This window comes from Pan troglodytes, chromosome 5 (assembly GCF_028858775.2).
Source record: "Pan troglodytes isolate AG18354 chromosome 5, NHGRI_mPanTro3-v2.0_pri, whole genome shotgun sequence".
Taxonomy (NCBI): domain Eukaryota; kingdom Metazoa; phylum Chordata; class Mammalia; order Primates; family Hominidae; genus Pan; species Pan troglodytes.
In genome coordinates this window covers 102,073,640-102,091,721 of record NC_072403.2, presented here as the reverse complement: position 1 = coordinate 102,091,721, position 18,082 = coordinate 102,073,640, and the positions used below count along the sequence as shown (strand labels likewise).

Below are 18,082 nucleotides of genomic sequence, written 5' to 3'. Positions count from 1 at the left end.
CACAAAGTTGTTTAGTTTAAAAAAAAGATACCTAATATTTTATGTATGTCTTATAATCTGCAAAAAAAAATTCTGTATACATTCTCATGTGATCCCCACAAGAACCTGTGAAAGGTAGTAGGCTCTGAGGCAGTGAGTGGGGTGCCCAGCATAACAAAGCTACTGTGAGTGGGAAAGTCTGTATCTCTGTGGCTTGGAAAACTATAAACTCTTTTGTAAATGTAAGATAATATACCATGTGGCATTACTTGCTTTTAGCTTGCGGTGTTTTGCAGTTCAGGATTTAGTGACATTGAAAGTAATAACTTTGTTCAAGTGCAAGTGATGCAATGTGTGTGTGTGTATGTATGTATATATATATATATATATATATATATATATATATATATATTTACTTTGACAGTGTGCCAATTGCACAGACTTTGGTTCAGCATTGAAACAGAAGTGGGTTGCTTTGAAGTATATTTTTAAAATGAGAGAATCCAAATTTGTAATTAGCTTTACAATGATAGTTGTACAGTTTGAGTATCCAAGGAGTGTCTGGTAATCGTTTGCGTTATTAATGGTGGTTTGTTTTTTGTATTTCCCCTGAAGCAGTTAGGCCCTTTGGAAAAAACAAAGTATACTCTTTGAGGGTTTATTTCTTCTATTACCATTTTATTTTTCACACCCTGTAGCTCTGGTCTGCTTAGCAACTTAGTCATATACCTGAATGTGGCAAAGAAAAATCATGTATAAGCTATTCTACCTGCGTTGACACCTAATTATCAGGAAAATGATGCTTAAATTATGAAGTAAAGCCACAGTGAAGGAAATGGTCCACTTCTCTTTGGTCTTTTGATCATTTTGATAGAAACAATCCTTATTTTTAGATAAGATTGTTGGGAAAGATCAATTTAAATCACTCCCAAAATAGGATTGAAATTTTTTGCACCCCCCACTCCTCAAACCATAACCATCTTATAGTATTAGTGGGTGCAGAAATTTGAGTTTATACATAAGTGAAAGAGTGAGGTTATTTCATTTAATATAACAAACAAGCGTCACTTCAGTTTGCTTTTATTAGCATATGAAAATTGTGGCATTCTCTATACCAATTATCCTGTAAGGTTAAATATACATAAAGGGGAAAGAGAAAGAGAGATTATTAGAAAAAGCTATAAATCTAAAAGAACCTGGGGCTGTAAGACCTGCTTTAGCATTCCTAATTCGTAGCCACATTTGGGAAGAATGTGTTTGTATGTTTCTTTTTTCAAGTGTGTATTTTATCTGTGTCTTCATGTCTTTCTCCATGTATAACCTGTTTTGTGTTATATAACACTCTTACCTCACACTTCTCTATTGTGCTCAAAGAGCTATAGCCTTCCCCGTGTCAATATAGGACTTTCAAAGGGTTTACTATTGTCTAGAATTTTCTTAGACTTTCTCTGCTTCGTTTAGATGCTATAGATGGTACTCACCAAAGAGTGGAAAGATCAAGCTTGTGATATATATATATAGCTAGGCAATGAGTCAACATAGTAATGGGACACTAAGCTTGAATACATCTTTGGAATTCTGAAGCCCAAATTCCTACAAACTTATTGAGGAATAAGGAGGACCAATGAGTGGGCACATACTTTCAAACTTGCCAGCCACCAGTTTTGTTACCAATGCACTTGGCGTTAAATGAGATAATACATACAAGGACCTGGCATTGGAGTGGACACACTGTAATCATGCATAAGGGTTAGCCATTATTATTAGCTATTCTGATTTGATTTTGTCTTCGCATCTTTTTCTGCTTTTTGATGCCATCCTGAGGAAGAGCAAAATGTCCAAGAAATAGGAAAACACCAGAAGGAAGGGAAATACAAGGCCTCACTACTCTAGAAGATGAATTATCAACCCACAAATAATCAGTGGTTTTTCTTCTCACGATATTATGGGAATTATTTCTGAATTCTTTCACATGCTTTTCCATGTGCAGACCCCATGGATAAGTCACAGCTCCCCCACTGTCCACATCTAACTCAGTCTGGCCTAATGAGGGTCATTTGATGGTAAACTTAAATTAACTCCATTTCTCTCTTGCTGTGTGAAAAACAGCAAGCTGTTCACTATCTTCTGTGTAAGGAAAACAAAAATAAAATATCTTACATTTGGTCATCATTGATTAGAATTTTGTTAAGTTGCGTGAGGAGCAAGTGTATTTTTCTCTGTCTATGATAAGGTTCATAATTAACCAGGCATTCATGCTGCTGGAAAAAAATATAAATTGGTGCAATCTTTCTAGAAAATCAAGACTCTCAAAGTTTATGCCCTTTCATGCAATAATTCCTTTTCTGGGAACCTGCGTAAGAAAATGTTCAGAAATTCAAGACAATCTGATATTCAGAAATATCCCCTAAAGTGTTATTTACAATAACAAAGAAAAAAACAATCTGCAATTCCAAAAATGAGGGAAATAAATACATAAGATGTATTTCTATGGGGTATAATACACATGAACATTAAAAAGCATGATTTGAATAATTTTTAATAACTTGGGGAAATACTCATATTCATATAACTCACATTTTATTTCAGAATTGAATGAAAAAGTAGAAGCAATACTTTGAGTATGTGCATGTATCTGAAAAGAATACTGGCCCACAATCCCTTATCTCTAATTCTAAAACCAAAAGTTTTCAGAAATCAAAAGGGGTTTTGTTTTGTTCTATTTTTAGTAACTTATTTGGTAGGAAAACCTGGCCTGAACAAATGTGAGGCTCTATTTTACCCCCACTTAATAAGAATATGCATCTATTTTTGTGCACAAATATTTAATGTTTAATATTTAATATTATAGGGTGCTGCTCCATACTCTCACAAGATACTAATGTAATAAATGGTAGCTGCATCTCTAAAATCCAAAAATTCTGAATTCTGAAACATATCTGGCCCCAAGAGTTTCGGTGAAGGAGTTTCAGACCCATACAACAAAACATCATTAGTGATTTATCGGTGTCAAGGTTACCATTGATCTTTATTTTTTTCTTTATTTTTCTGTGTTTCAAATGTTCTACAATAAGCATGTATTAGGTTATCTGAAAAAATAAATATTAATTTTAAAACGAAACACATTTGAGGCATCAGGGAATCATCTCGTTTCGGTCAGAATTCTTAAATCATTTGCTTCCTGAATCTCTTCTATTTACAATGGCCACATGTGTCTTTTAAACCAAGGTGTTCTGATTTGCTGACAGAAAACGTGAGATGAAATATAGAAGGTGATAACTTACTGGACATGGACCTATCTCCTAGGCTGCATTTGGATTCAGGAGAGCCCCTCATGAGGGCTGCTCACCTAAAGAAGATACCTCAAGGAATAGGGCTTCTAGTAGGCAGAGCCCAGGCGTTTCTACCACGGGCTATGGTGTCTTATTCTGTTCATGAGGATTGGTCAAGAGGCCGACAGCCAGAGGCACAGACAGTTGTATGAGATCATAACAAGCAGAACGGAGTATGGCGAGATAGCAGGAGAGAGGGGGAAACATTCACATGCATACTTTCATCTGCTAATGGACAACTTTTCCTTCCCAATTAGGTGGACACTCACTGACCTGTCACAAGGTTGCCCCACAAAACTTTGGGGTCCATGTCTGAATGGATTGCCAGAGCCTTCTCATCTCTCCCTTCGCCCAGTTCCCTGCATCCTAAGACTCGAAGCCAGCACAGGACCTGGAAAAATTACATGTAAGTTTTGACCAGGGTTTATTTTCCTTAATTAAACAATGATAAATATTTTCTTAGGTGATGGTAACAAATAGCCCAAGCACACATGAATTACTTTTTTTTTTTAACAAAGGAGCTGGAGAGTTATCATTGAGCAAAGGTTGGAATCTGTATATTGGTGGTTCCTTAACTCAGTGGCTCTTAAATTTCAGCTTGAATCAGAATCACCTGGAGGGCTTGTTGAAGTACACCTTGCTGGGCCTCAAGCCCAGATTTCTGATTCAGTAGATTTGGTACAGGCTAGGAATTGCTTTTCTAAGAAGTTTCCAAGTGAGGCTGATGCAGCTGGTCAAGGGACCCCAATTTGAGAATCACTGCTTTAACTCATGTGCTTGAAATAATGAAAAAGGTAGAAAACTGTATATACTTGAGTAATAAATAGCATTAAATTAAGAAATTTAATGCTTTGCTTAATACACTGACTTATGTCTCAGAAAAGAGTTTTAAGGTTCACTTAGCACCTTCACATTTGGAAGTCCAGCCCAGTTGATGCCATTATTCTGTGCCAGCTTTACCCCAGAGCTGCTAGTACCAGCCATTCTTTGCCCCTGGTTTTCAACAAGTGTGACTAATAGTGCTGTTATTAGGCTAAAACAACAGCTACAGTCCTTTTGCAGGTGTGCTCATCATGCTTTTAGACACACTCAAAAGAGAAAATCTTTTTTCCCCTGAGTTGGGAAATACATTGTTCCCTTTCAGAGTGAGTCATCATAGCATTATCCCTCCCCTCACACACTTAAATGTGATTTGATTTACAAAACACATGTGGGACAGAAAGGCAAACATCACATGTTCTCACTTACTCATGGGATCTAAAAGTCAAAACACTTGAACTCCTGGACATAGAGAGTAGGAGGGATAGCTACCATAGGCCAGGAAGGGTAGTGGGGGTTGGGGGCAGGGCATGGAGGTGGGATAGTTAATAGGTACAAAAAAAAATAGAAAGAATGAATATGGCCTACTATTTGATAGTACAGTAGAGTGACTATAGTCAATAATAACTTACATTTTGTAGTAAAGAGTGTAATTGGATTGTTTGTAACTCAAAGGATAAATGCTTGAGGGGGTGGATACCCCATTCTCCATGATGTGCTCATTTCATATTGCATGCCTGTATCAAAACATCTCATGTACTCCGCAAATATACACACCTACTGTATACCCACAAAAGTTCAAAATAAAAAAACACACACACATGGGAAGGGAAGCACACCTCCAATGAGTAACCCAAGCCAGCAAGTCCAGGTTTTGTGAGATTCTAAGTTCTCAAGACTGAAAAACTTTGCGAATCATCATGTTGTGATTGTTAGCTTTCGAACAGGCCCGTTGCCTAACTGCTGAGGACAAGAACAGTTTATTCCACGTTAATGGAAAAAAGTAGAAGAGTTTGACTAAACAAATGTACATTTGGACACATGTAAGCATACATACAAATGTACATGTGTACCTGTGAATAGATACATGCATTGTATATTTCTGAGCTTTGACTGTAGGAATTTGAAACAGCATTTTTTCTTTTGTTTCATTGAGTCGATGTGAGTGTAAAAATAGTATGAGTGATACTGTCCAGGAAACATTTGAGAAATTTCTGGGCATTTTAAATCTGTGGATAAGCACTGTGATTTATAACATTTTACTTGGATATGGTAGATGTTATCATTCAGAGTAGCGCTTAGGATTTACAGTTCTCTTATTATAACTCTCTGGAGTTGAGAATAATCACTGTTAATAAAGCAATTGCCAAGCAAAGAAAGAACATATGTATTGCCTCAACATTAATAGAGTCAAAAATCCTGGAGATAGACTTAAATGTACAGTAGGTGTATGTTAAAATGTTTAAAATAAAACCCACAATATCAGAAAAATAAGACAAAAACCAGTAAGTGTTAAAAGTGATCTATAATGGAATTAACCCAGAGGTGCCTCCTGGGGGCTGCTCAAAGGGTAACAGGGCTGGGATTAGGGCTGATAGAGTTGTGAGTGATGTAATTATTATTACTCCACCCTCAAAAATATGCCATCTCCAACAAGCACTAGTTTATTCTGCACTGCATTCCTGGAAGGAAGGTTATCAGTTTATGAGACATCTTCACCATAAAGTGAAAGAAGGAGGTTGGATCAAATGCCCCTTAGCGCCCTCTCCTGCTCTGCCACTCTGCAGATCTCCACGTTTACACATCCAGTGTTCCTGTGGGATGACCTTTGCTGTCAGTCAGTTTCCTGTCTACAGGTCAGGAAGGAAAGAAGTTGTCATGACTCCTTAGGTGAATCATGGCTTCAGGCTCCTGCTGGATCTGGCAGGACCTGCCTGGATCACTCCCCATGTCTTTGGACGAGCGTTCAGTCACCGAGTGAGTAGGGTGCCTATAAAACTGAATCTTGTGGGGCAGAGGGCGACAGGGGGCATGTGGGAAACTTCTATACTTTCTGGTCAGTTTTACTGTGAACCTAAAACTGCTCTTTAAGATAAAGTGTATCTATTTAAAAAATTAAATACTAAACAGTATGACAGTTCCTCAAAAAAAATTAAACAGGATTACCAAGTGATCCAGCAATTCCACTTCTGGGTATATACCAAAAAAAGTGAAAGTAGGGAATTGAGCAGATAGATGTGTGTACAACCATGTTCATAGCAGCATTATTCACAGTAGCCAGAGGTGGATGCAACCCAGGTGTCCATCTACAGATGAATGGATAAACAAAATGTGGTGTATATTAATACATACGATGGAATATTATTCAGCCTTTAAAAAGATGAAATTCTGACACATGCTAACGACATGGAGGAACCCTGAAGATGCTAAGTGAAATAATCCAGACACAAAAAGGCAAATATTAAATATCTCATTTATATGAGATACCCAGAACTGTCAGATTTACAGAGTCAGAAAGTAGAATGGTGGTTGCCAGGGGATGGGAGGAGGGAAAAATTGAAAGTTGTTGTTCAATGGATATTAAGTATCAGTTTGGGAAGATTGGAGAGTTCCGGAGATGAATGATGATGACAGTTGCACAACAATGTGAATGTATTTAATGCCACTGAAATGCACACTTAAAAATGGGTAAAATGGTAAATTTTATGTTGTATATATTTTACATAATTTTTTAAAGCTTTCCTCCTAAGAATGCTGTGCAGAATCACTAGCTAGTGCTTGATAGGGATGCTGCAGTTTGTGAGGGTGCAGGAAGAACAGATCATTATGTCTCTCACACCTCCCTCATCCCTGTTACCCTTTGGGCAGCCTTTAGAAGACAACAAAGGTAAGGGATCCACTGAATGGTATATACTTCAGTCCCAGGAATGAGTTTCCTATCAGAGTAAAGACACAGTTGTCAGAAGCCATCAAGGGAATTTGCCTTAAACAACTGTGGTCTCTACTAAAATGCCATTTACACATCTAGAAGACCTGCTTCACTGGGGCGAAGGAAAGCATGAGCCACCCATGCTCCAGCAGTGGGGCTGCTCCAGTTCCTCCAGATGGGTGTTTGTAAACCAGTCCATGCACAGAGCACGGAGAGAGTCCCGGAGCTGTGTGCCTCACTGTGGCTTCTGAAAGGTCTTAATCAGCGGAGGTGGACATGGAGGCAGGAACCAGGGAATGCAGACTTCCCGTAGATTCCAGCGCAGTAGAAAATGAAAGCTGTGAGAGGAAATCCACAGCAGATAGTTCTCCTGCTGTAGGGCCTGTGATTATTATGATGCCTGTTTTACATTCTCCAAGTGAAGCAGGATTTATCCCCCATCACCAAATCTCTGTACTTATGGGTATTATCGTACCCGTAAGTCACAGACAGGTTAGTGAGTGGCCGGTAGTCCTGTGAGGAACACACAGGATGGAACTCACTAGGTTAGTCCATTGTACCCTACTTTTTTTGGCTTTTGTGTTTTATTCTACATTTCTAGAAATTTGGCTTTGAAGAACAATCAACAGTTTTACGGGGCCCAGTAGCCATACTTTATTCAGGTCGTCTTCACTTTACCCTCTACCCCTAGGGCTGACCAGGGGTTAGAATTCCTGAAGAGTCATCTATAAGGATCCATGGTTTCAAAAAGTTCACAAACTGCTATCCTAAATTATCCTACTATCTCCTTAAGATACCAGTATATATATAGTCTGTTACAGAGGCCCTATAGCAGAACCATTATATATAATTTTGCTTAAGGAAAAGGTGTAACTGAAAAGAGGTAAAATGAATTTGTTAAAGTACAATATATATAAATTAGTCCACTCATTCTCATGCCAGACTTTCCAAACCTGCTTAGAAAGAAACTCTTCATGATTTTCACTTAGGTATTGGAAAACGGGCGAAGGAAAAGAGGTTTCTGAGTCAGTTGCTATGGGGAGCCGCTGAGATACCAAAAAAAAAAAAAACTGGAATTAAAGGTTTTTGTAGAGGAGAAAATTCAGGTCAGCAAGTCTAAGGGAGAGGAAAGTAAGGGCTTATTCATCTTTGACATCCACCCTAAGCTTCAGTTGAAAGGGCATGGATATGGAATCTAATCAAAATAAATTCCCCCCCCCATGAGTTCATAGACCAGAATTTTTAGATAGACACACTGACACATTTTCCACAGAGAAGAGCATCAAACCAGCAGTCACCGAGACAAAATGACATAAAGTAGAGAAGACCAACAAAGACAGACCCTAGTGGAATCTCCTTGTGTCCTTGTCTCATCATTCGCAGGAATCAGATGTGCCTGGTTCCAGACATTGAATTTGTGTTTGCTGACGGCTTTGCTACCTGGAACCCAACTAGCCAGAACCCTGAATTAGCTAACCTTCATACTTCCCCACCCCCTCCCCTTCCCTCCCACACACCCCACCCTACCGCACACACCACACTTCCCTTTTTCAGCGATGAAGAAAACAAGATAGCTTTGGTTTTGAGTAAAGGTAGGGTGTAAACCCTGGAGGATACTTGTAGCTGATGACACTGACCTGCTGAATCATTGAGAATGGTTAGATGTTTTATAAAGAGGAAAAGAAACTGCTTTGGAAAAACTTCAACAAAAAGCATTTTCTAGTTGTCAATTAACCAGAAAATCAAAATAATAAAAAATATTCTTGTCCTCAAATAGTCTAATTAACTGAGGTTTTAGTATACCTATTTCCATGCTTTAATAATAATCTAAAAATTTTGACTGAGGATAGAACAATATACCATTCATTTTTATTCTTCTCGAGAAACTGCAAGTTTTGGCTTTTACCACCTTTCCAGTGCCAGAGGTTAAATGTTAAATGTTCTGTTTGTGTTAAGCACTCTAAAAGTTGTGATATTACTGCTTTTAAAACTAATATATGAAACCATTTTATGAACCTATGTATTTAGCTCCTATAGTCATTGGGAACCAACGGCATACTTTTGAAGCCAATTCTGTTTCTTTTTAAAAAATAAAAAGAACCTATGATATGATTATTTGTAATATTCCATTTCAGATTCAGATTATGTTCTGCTCAAGAGATCATCAAAATTAATTTTCATTCTCTGCTAATGGTACAGAGAGGAGTGATGTTACCAGCATGGTTGTATACATTAATATATAAATCAAAAATTTCAAAAGATAATTCTCTGAGTCGTGAGTCTCCAAATAATCTATGTTTTATTATAAAGCTGCCTGCCCAGTGACATCAGTTGTAGTACAAATTGTTTATCAATTTATTCTAATAGTTTCCAATCTGTTGATTTTTAAGAAATGGTTTGTGTGCTCTTTTTTGGATGCACCTGTCGCTAGTGAAACGATGCCTCTCTGTGAGCCCAGATTTAACCCAGGGCGTTGCAGCATGTTTTTCCAAGGATGTCCCATTAGATAGATCTTGTAAGAGTGTGTGCCTGCAGCCTTGTGGCAGCTGGAAGTTGCACAGACTGTGCGTCATGAGGAGGAAAAGCACTTCTGCTCTTCTGCCCCAGAACAGTATTTACAAAGCTTTGCAGGATAGCAAGATTTTTAGAGTCCTTGCAGTGCTTAATTAGAAGCTATAATCTGTTACTTCTAGCATATTTTTCCTGTATTCTGTGCCTTACTTGTCATCAGTTCAGTTCAGATTAGTATGCTGGGTCCTTGATTTCTTGACAGAAAGTGTCAGAAAGTTATTGATGAAGTGTTCTTGATTTCTAGACAGAACCACAATCAGAAAATAATTGTTTCCTTTTATCTGAACAGAAGTAGCTTTGTTTTCCTTATTATCAAAGTGATACATGTATTCTACATAATTTATAAAATAGCAGAAAATTGAATAAAGGTAGAGATAAATTACCTATGATCTGGCTGCCCAAATATAACCTACCTGTTAACTCATACTTTTATGTATTTTTCCAGACTTTTTTCAAGAAACTAATTAACTAATTCCAAATTTACAAGCAGTGCCCTAGACTGATTACATCCTACAAGCTGGTGGCACTTAGGAATGATGCCTTTAAGTGTCATCTTAGAGGACAGTGATCTCCTTGTTACTTTTTTTTTCTTCCTTCTAATTATATTAATCAGCTCTTATAAGAACAGATAGCTGTGTGGACTCACCAGTATCTTTATCAGGTGGAAATTCCTGTCAACCAGTATTTTCATTTCTACCTTCTGTCAGTCAAAATGATAGTGAGTGGCCCTGTAAGATCCTAGTGGGCCTCTGGAATCATAAAGGAAGATTGAGTTATGTACAAGATGGCTTTGGTGTTAGGTCAACTGATTGTGTTCTGATTATTTAGAAATTAGTAATCACTGTACTATAAGGCAATTTGGCAGAAATGGGAAAGGTTGAGTTAGCCAGATCTTCCCATTCCGCATTCACAATCCAAACAATATGGACTCCAATCAAATCCTGATTTTATAATTTTGGTAACAAAATTTCATTCAAGTATATGCCTTCTTGTGCTGTGAACAGAGTTTTCCTTTAACTTTGCATCCTTTACCCCCCTTTAAAGATGCATCTCTTCCGATTGCTGTGGTGTGATTTTATAGCTCCTTGAGTTTTGCTGGTATCTCTGTGCTTCCCTTTGGAGAGTACTAGGCCTTCAGGTTAGGATGAATCCTAACACTTGGCCAAGGTTAGGAAGGGCTTTGAGCACTGAAAGAAAACCAAGCTAAAATTTAAGGAATTGTTAGAAGATTCATCTGAGAAATGTAGAATTGTAATCCACAAACTTTATGTCAGTAGGATAGGAAGTATTTAGTAAGCAGCTAGCTGCTAGAAGGGATTTTGTTTGTTTAAAAAAAAAAAAGAAAAAGTCTGTCTTTGACATTGGTTATATCTAGGTTTTATCATCCCGTGTACAGGATTCTTAAGTTCCTTGAAAGCAGTGACTTTGAGAGCATCCCTTCATGTCCTCTGTGTCCTTGTATGTAATAGGAACTCAGTGTATATTGAATTAATATTTCTGTGGCTCTTCAGTGACAGATGAATGAACGTGCTCAATTCAGGTAACTACATTTGACCTTTTTCCTACAGTAGTTGAAGGGTGTTTGGGTAGCATCCGCGATTGTGTTGAATGCCCTGCTTGGTTACGGGTGTGGGGAAGTGGTATACAGTACTTTGATCCTCCTTTGGAGAAGGAGATGCTAATGTGGATAATGAGAATTTGGTTCTTTATCTTTAGTTTCGATTTGGCCGCCTTCCTTCACTGAGTCACAGTGCTCACTTGTTTAGTGATGGGCATGTCATTTAAGCCTGAGACTGTCCCTCAGACTGTTTATGACATTGGATCTGAATTTCCCATTAGATGAACAGTCAGCATTTGTCATATAAATTCAAGAACACACTAAAAGTTTGTTGGCTTTGTAGTTGACATTGAGATTAACTTTCTCTAACCTAAACCAGTGAAAACTAAAATGCTCCTCACCACATAAAAGTTTTGCTTTCGCTGCGTTCAGACCCCTCCTACCTTGTCACAGCACAGTCATTTGGAGTCTGATTTGGGGGCGGTGTGGTTGTCTCAGTGGCGTATGACCCACTTTGTGTAATACTTAATTGCCTGTGTTTTTACAACACAAGTCAGAAGTTCTGGCGATAGTGGACTATCACCCAAAAAAGATTTTCTGAGACATCTCATCAGAGCTGCTCGAGTACCGCGCATGAAGACGGTGTTAGCTCTGCAGCGCATGTGCTAACTACCAGACGATGAAAGAACATTTCCTCTAGTTTCTGGATAATGAGCAGGCACACAGGTAAAGATGCCTTTCTGAGGGTTGACGCCTTTTGTTTCCTAATGATTCTGATGATTTTGTTGAACTAGACTTTTAAATATTAATTGTTACCTGCATATGTTTGCTGTTGTGGTTTGCAGAGGGCTCAGAGGAACAAGCATTTTAATTGGTATCCTGAGACTGTAATAACTTTTTATTAAAAGTCTGGAAAGATAGTAATCAAAAATAGACTCTCATCTCTATCTTCTCTGTGCCCCTGGCAAACATCCTCTTCATCAATTTTGTTTTTATTATTTGCCATCAAGATGGTTATCTCTAAATATCAGATGCTTCAATCCACAATGATAACCATGTGTGAATTAATGCTTGATAAGCTTCAGGTTATCAGGTGGAGAAGTGTGGTTAAGGCATACAGAAAGAAAAAATGCACAGAAGGAAAGGGATAGCAAGGGGATACTGTGCCTTGGTAAGCGTGGTGCCACCGCAGACTAAAAGCAGATATAAGTCAAGTGCTAGTGACTTAAGTTTGGCAAAATCACTCCTCACAGCCCGCTCTGTTTTAGAAATGTTTATATTTCTGATATCACTTTTGTTAATTTGAAGAACTTTTAAAATACCATCATTGTTTCAAAACAAAATGTGGAAGGTGTGGATCACCTTCCTGAATTTACAGAAAAGTTTTTGGGTACATTTCTTTGCGGAAGATTGGCTGAGATGTGGTTCACGGCAGGGTGGTGCCCGTGCCTTGCGGATCACGTTGTCTGTACACTGACTGACATACCAACTTAGAGTCTTTGAAAATGCCCATTGGTAAGTCAACATTGTTTTCCCTGAAAGTCCTGAGACAGAAAAAAAAAAAATGAAAGTACAAACACTAACTGGAAAAAATGTCACACATTTTAGCCACTTTGCATCCCTTGTTAGGACAAACCCTGGGCTGGGTTTTTTACATTTTGAAGTTGTGTGGTAGGTGGGGCAGTGTGGGTGGCCCAGAAAAAGTAGCGGTTAGAATAAGATTTTCCATTTATTGCCCTTTGTGCATGGCTAAAAATAAGAGTCATACAAATCAGAATATGTAGTGCAAGCAAAATCACTCTGTTAATTCTGATGACTGGTTTGCCCACATCTTTGCATCTGTCTGGTAAGTGGTATATTGGGAAATAATTTGTCTCTGTTTAAATAGCAAAAGGCAACCAAGTTTTTGCGTTGTGTGTCTACACATGATAGTTTATCAGCACTTTTCTCTTCCGAAGGAAGAAAGATCCAACTCATACATAAACAAATTGTGTTGATGGAAGGAAGAAAGAAGGATGAAACCCTTGAATCTTTTTTAAAAAGGAATTGCCTTATTTGAAATGCAGTTTTACAACATCCATCTTCTTGGCTTATTGTTAGAAAGTTATTTCTTGTAAACTCATAGCACAGCAAGGAAAGGATATCTTAATGGTGTTGCCCTAGAGATTGGAAAACTTTTTGTGTGTTTGGTTGGAGGAGGGAGAAGGGACAAGGATGAGCACACGCCTGCCCTGTAGTACCTTCTGTAGACACAGATGTTGGAGGGACAGTTAACCAAGTAAAAACTCCCCTGCATCTGGCTGCTGAGTCGAATGCAACCACAGTAAGTGATAACGTGTCCGTTTGTGGCTAGAAGAAACACCAAAGAGAGGCGGCGCCAGCATTCACAGGGAAATTTGTGCCTTCGTGATCCCATTGATGGTGCTGTCCCGTTCCACTGACTGAGTGGTTGTGGCATTTCCAAAGAATGAGAATGTCTGCAAGTGTTCTGAGCCTTTCAGTCTGATGAGCTTTGTAAAATGGATGAGTCAAGAGGGCAGTTCCAGAAGACTCTGAAAAATGAAGACTGCAAATCACATTTTTCTTTGTCATCCCCAACTGTGGCAGACAGTGTGGCACAGTGGTTACAATGAGTTGAGAGCTTTAGGAGGAAAAAAAGACCCCGGATCAAATCTTAGCTTAGCTTCTTGTTGACCTTGATCTGTTAACCTCTCCTAGGCCTGGGTGTCTTTATTTGAAAATGGGAACAGAAGTAGTACTGCCTACCTGAAGGGGAGAGGGTGGTTGTGGGGATTCAGTGAGATGACGTACATAAAGCACAAAGCCAGCACTCCACAAAATGATGTTGGTGTTATCGTCATTTGTGCAGTTGCATCATAAAATGTGTTGGAGAATTTGAGAGCATTTGGGAGTTCTCCTCTATTCTTGGAGTACAAATTTTGGAATTAAATGGACAAAAGATCAGCCTCTGGTTCAGTGTTTCAGAAGAATACAGGCATTTATAGAGTGGTTTGCTTCTTCTTAGGTTACTAATGCCATCTGGGGGATTGTTGTTTTTTTTATTTTGCTGTTAAGTTAGCACAATGTAAGCCTCTCTTTCCTTTTAAGATTAGTGCTGTGTTGAGCATATTCAGTAATTTTTACCTTCTCACTGTTTTTTATTTAAACATGGATGTTCAGTTCTAACATCTGTGTATGTTAATTGTAGTACCTGCTGGTGTACATTATGAAAGAGAGTGCTAATGTTGTAATCAAGTAAGGCTAAAAAAATATTTCAGGTGGAAATGGGCAAAACTTCAGGAGCAATAGCTTCCATGGTGGTGTAATTCCCCACAGAAAATATTGCATCTGTTATAATTCTGGTTACTGAACAGTCTGACAGATTGACCAGATGCTGACAGGTAGAAAACAATTGCTGTTGCTTTTATTTTTATTTTTTATGCTTTGCAAGTTATTTTCTGTTTAATACAATGTATACCTGTCCTTCTAGAGTCCTTTTCCACCCACCAAAGTTTTGCATTATAAAGTGTATTGTGTATTTCACAGTACAAAGTCATGATTGTGGACATAACTTTTTTGTTAGCCTTCAGGATTAGATGCTAATACTTCAAATCAGTCTCCCTTTAACCTCCTCCAGGACTTTCCTAGAATGCTGTTTCTTCATTTATCAAAGTTAAAGAGAAGTTATGACTGTACCTTAACTTTGCCTCACCTGAGACCTGACAAGAAGTGATGAATTAAACCTATAAGCTAAGGAATTAAAATACGGGACAGATATAAAACAGTGGTGGCTTAGTTTTCTTAATTGTTGTATTTTGCTGGGTTGTTTTTAAATCCTCTTCAAATTTTCCTTTTCTTAGTCTGTCCTACCATCCCTGTCCCAGATACAACTTGTGACTTATAATTTATATATTAGTATTCTCATCAGATTTTTGGTTTTTGTGTTAGGAACCATCAGTCTGGAATAAAGACATTTCTCAGGTCAACTCTGCCAGGGAAATCTGTCTTGTATTAAAATGATACCCGCTTCTCCAGTGTCTCCAGACAATGCTGCTTTCTCCACTTTTCTCTGTTAACGAAATGGAAGAATGCTTTTCAGGCCGAGCAAATCATTCTAGGTGACTTTCAAAGTTCCTGGCATTGCAGATACAGCTTCTGTTCCCTGTACACACTCATATATTCCCCATTATCTTCGCCATCCCTCTTGCCCTTTGCCATAGACCGAAGTTTCTGTAAAAATAATAGGTGAGAGAAGGTGATAAATTAGACTCTGGCTGTGATTCCCTCCCACACCTTCATAAGGAATGACAGATTCTGAAATGCATCCTGTGGATACACCGCGTGCTCCTTCCTGCAAAACTGCCAGTTTTAACTTATCCTTCATGTGCAGTTTGAGGGTACTGGCCAGGCGGGGCTCATTATTCCTTTGGTTGAATAGTGTAAAGTATTTGCAATGGAGATTTTCTCTAATGATGTATTTTAAGTGCATGTCCGCATTGCTGGTTTAATGCACTCAGTCACAGAATGCTTTAAAGTTTATTGCTAATGGATGAATCCTCCGGAAAACGGGAATTTTCAACAAGATTGACATTTGGAGTGCGAAATATAAATCTAATGAGAGTATTTTAACCCAGGTTTGTAATTAGGGCTGAGTGGAGTGAATGTGTACGTGCACACCAGAGAAGGGCACGGAGGAAGGTGAAATTGCATGCTCTCCTCTGAATGAGGGATGAAGGCGGATGGATCAGTGTCAGGCCACGACACGGTGGAGTATAAATGATACTGTCACCAAGTACTGCACAGGGTACCGAGGGAATTCCACTCTAGTAAATTACATTACTTAGACAGACCTGAAGGCATTGTGTCGGAACGAGCAAAGGGAAAGGGGGCTGTTGGCACCATGCAGAAGATATTACAGTACAACTAGCTTCAGGGATGGAATTCACTAGTTTCCATTATACCTGCCTATTTTGTATTCTCCTTCGCTAATTAGTTTACAGAAAGTTACAAATGTGTACATGTGAAAGAACATCATGTGTGCTTGGAGTATGGGTTACCATGGACCATAAGGGAATAAGTATTAGTCAATTTGTATGAACTGGTCAGTGTGAGATTCTTTTTCTTTTATTCACAGCTGGGTGATATTAGGTGTTCAGTAAAAGCTTGCCCTTGTTTTATTTTCTTTTTGTGAGAATCTGACATGCATTATGAAGATTTAATCCTCATTCGCTCGGTAACATAATGCATTTCTTTTCCACCCTTCCTTTACGTGTCTTTAAATCTCACCTATCACTGGTCTCCCCTCATCACCTTCCATCCCTAAGGGAAACAGATTGTATTGTCACATAACATTTCATTTTGTGAAAGAACTCAGAGTTAACAAAGGTGATTCCTAGAGTGGGACTTGTAGAGAAAAATCATTTTTTTCGCTTCTTCTATTTTCTTTCATCCCTCTGCAGCAAAGTGAGGCCAGCCTTTTTGGGTTTATCTGTCTCTTACCATCTCTGGATCGTCTCTTACCATCATCTAGATCATTGCAGATGTGCCAGTCACCATTTTCCAGTTTGACTTCAAATGCTCATTCTTGAAAAAGCCAATACCAGGTGCTCTGGAATTAGTCACAGTCATTTTTTAACTAAAAAGCAAGTGTCTTCTCCTGAATGGATAGAGATCCTGAAACAATATCCATCCTTTCTTAAGTATATGTCATATTTTGTCCTTGGTGAAATAAACCTGAGAAGTATCTCTGATCAGTTAACAGAGAGAATACATAAGATTCTGAAAAATGTCTCCACAAGGCTTCCAAATGGCAGGTTTTCTGAAACAGGGTCACAAGTAGATTGCAGTTACGATAATAATATCTTGGATTTGACTTTTTTTCTTTCCAAAATAATACTCTGTTGGGGTCAGGGTATCGTAATTTATTTTGTAGCCATAGTTACAGTCTTATTTTATTCATCCAATCATAAAATAGTAAAGCCAACACACTTGGAAAGCCAGGTTTGAGTGTGGACAGGAGAAGCCTTGGTTAAAAAGAAGATACATCTATTTTATGCCGGGTACCTCCACCTTAAAAACGCTTTTAGTTTATGATTCTAAAATAATATCTAAGTGTAAAAGGCATCATGTAAAATGTTTTTGTGCCATATATCATCCTCAGCATAGAAAGGCTGTGCTTACAGACTTTGCTTTATTCACTGAAGTCCTACAAAAGTCAGGGACTCTGAGTTGTGTGAGAAATGAGGGTCTCTCCCTACATAAACTCACTAAAATCTTTCCTTTTTGTATTCTGTTTACTTTAATGGTAGTATGTGCCTTATATCTTATATGTTCTTTTCGTCCATGGCATCCACTGGGAAATAACATTTTGTTGTTTGCCACAACATTACACCTGTGACTTCTTTCTTTCTCCTGTCCTCTTGATGCAGCATGCTGTCAAACTGTATCTTTTGAGTTGTTCTAAATTGAATCCTGGTCAAAGGGATTTAACAACATCTAAAACGGAACTAGTGTAGATTCTCTTCCATTCTGTAGAGGTTCCTTTGTTCCTGCTTACCTACCCATGTCTGTCTGTATTCTATTCTTTTTCTTAGATTAAAATTGGAAAGGGAGAAAGGGGGAGCTCCTTAGGAGAAATAGGTCTGTGGAGAATTGCGAGTACTCATTCAGCAGCTATTCTTAGTTCTAAGGCATATAATGAACTTGAGCTTTGAGTCCTACTGAATCTCCCATTAATGATCCCGCCATCGCTTCCACCTCCCATCTGATTATGTTCTCCCCAAAGGCTACTGATATTTTTCCCCTAATATTCTGAATGGAGTCTCTTCCAAGGAAAGCATATCTCGAAAGGAATTGAGCCCTACTGCAGTAATAGTGTACTGGATGATTCTTAAT

The 18,082-nt window shown here is 38.4% G+C and overlaps 1 protein-coding gene across 8 annotated transcripts in view; it reads left to right on the top strand.

Annotated features, from left to right (window-relative positions):
- BACH2 (BTB domain and CNC homolog 2) overlaps positions 1-18,082 on the top strand; it is a 364,684-nt gene that overhangs the window by 203,839 nt on the left and 142,763 nt on the right. For 7 of the 8 annotated variants that reach the window (XM_016956004.4, XM_016956002.4, XM_016956003.4 and 4 more), the window contains one exon: positions 3,569-3,717. The gene's annotated coding sequence lies outside the window, so the exon portion shown is untranslated. The other variant, XM_016956009.3, reaches the window with a different exon arrangement.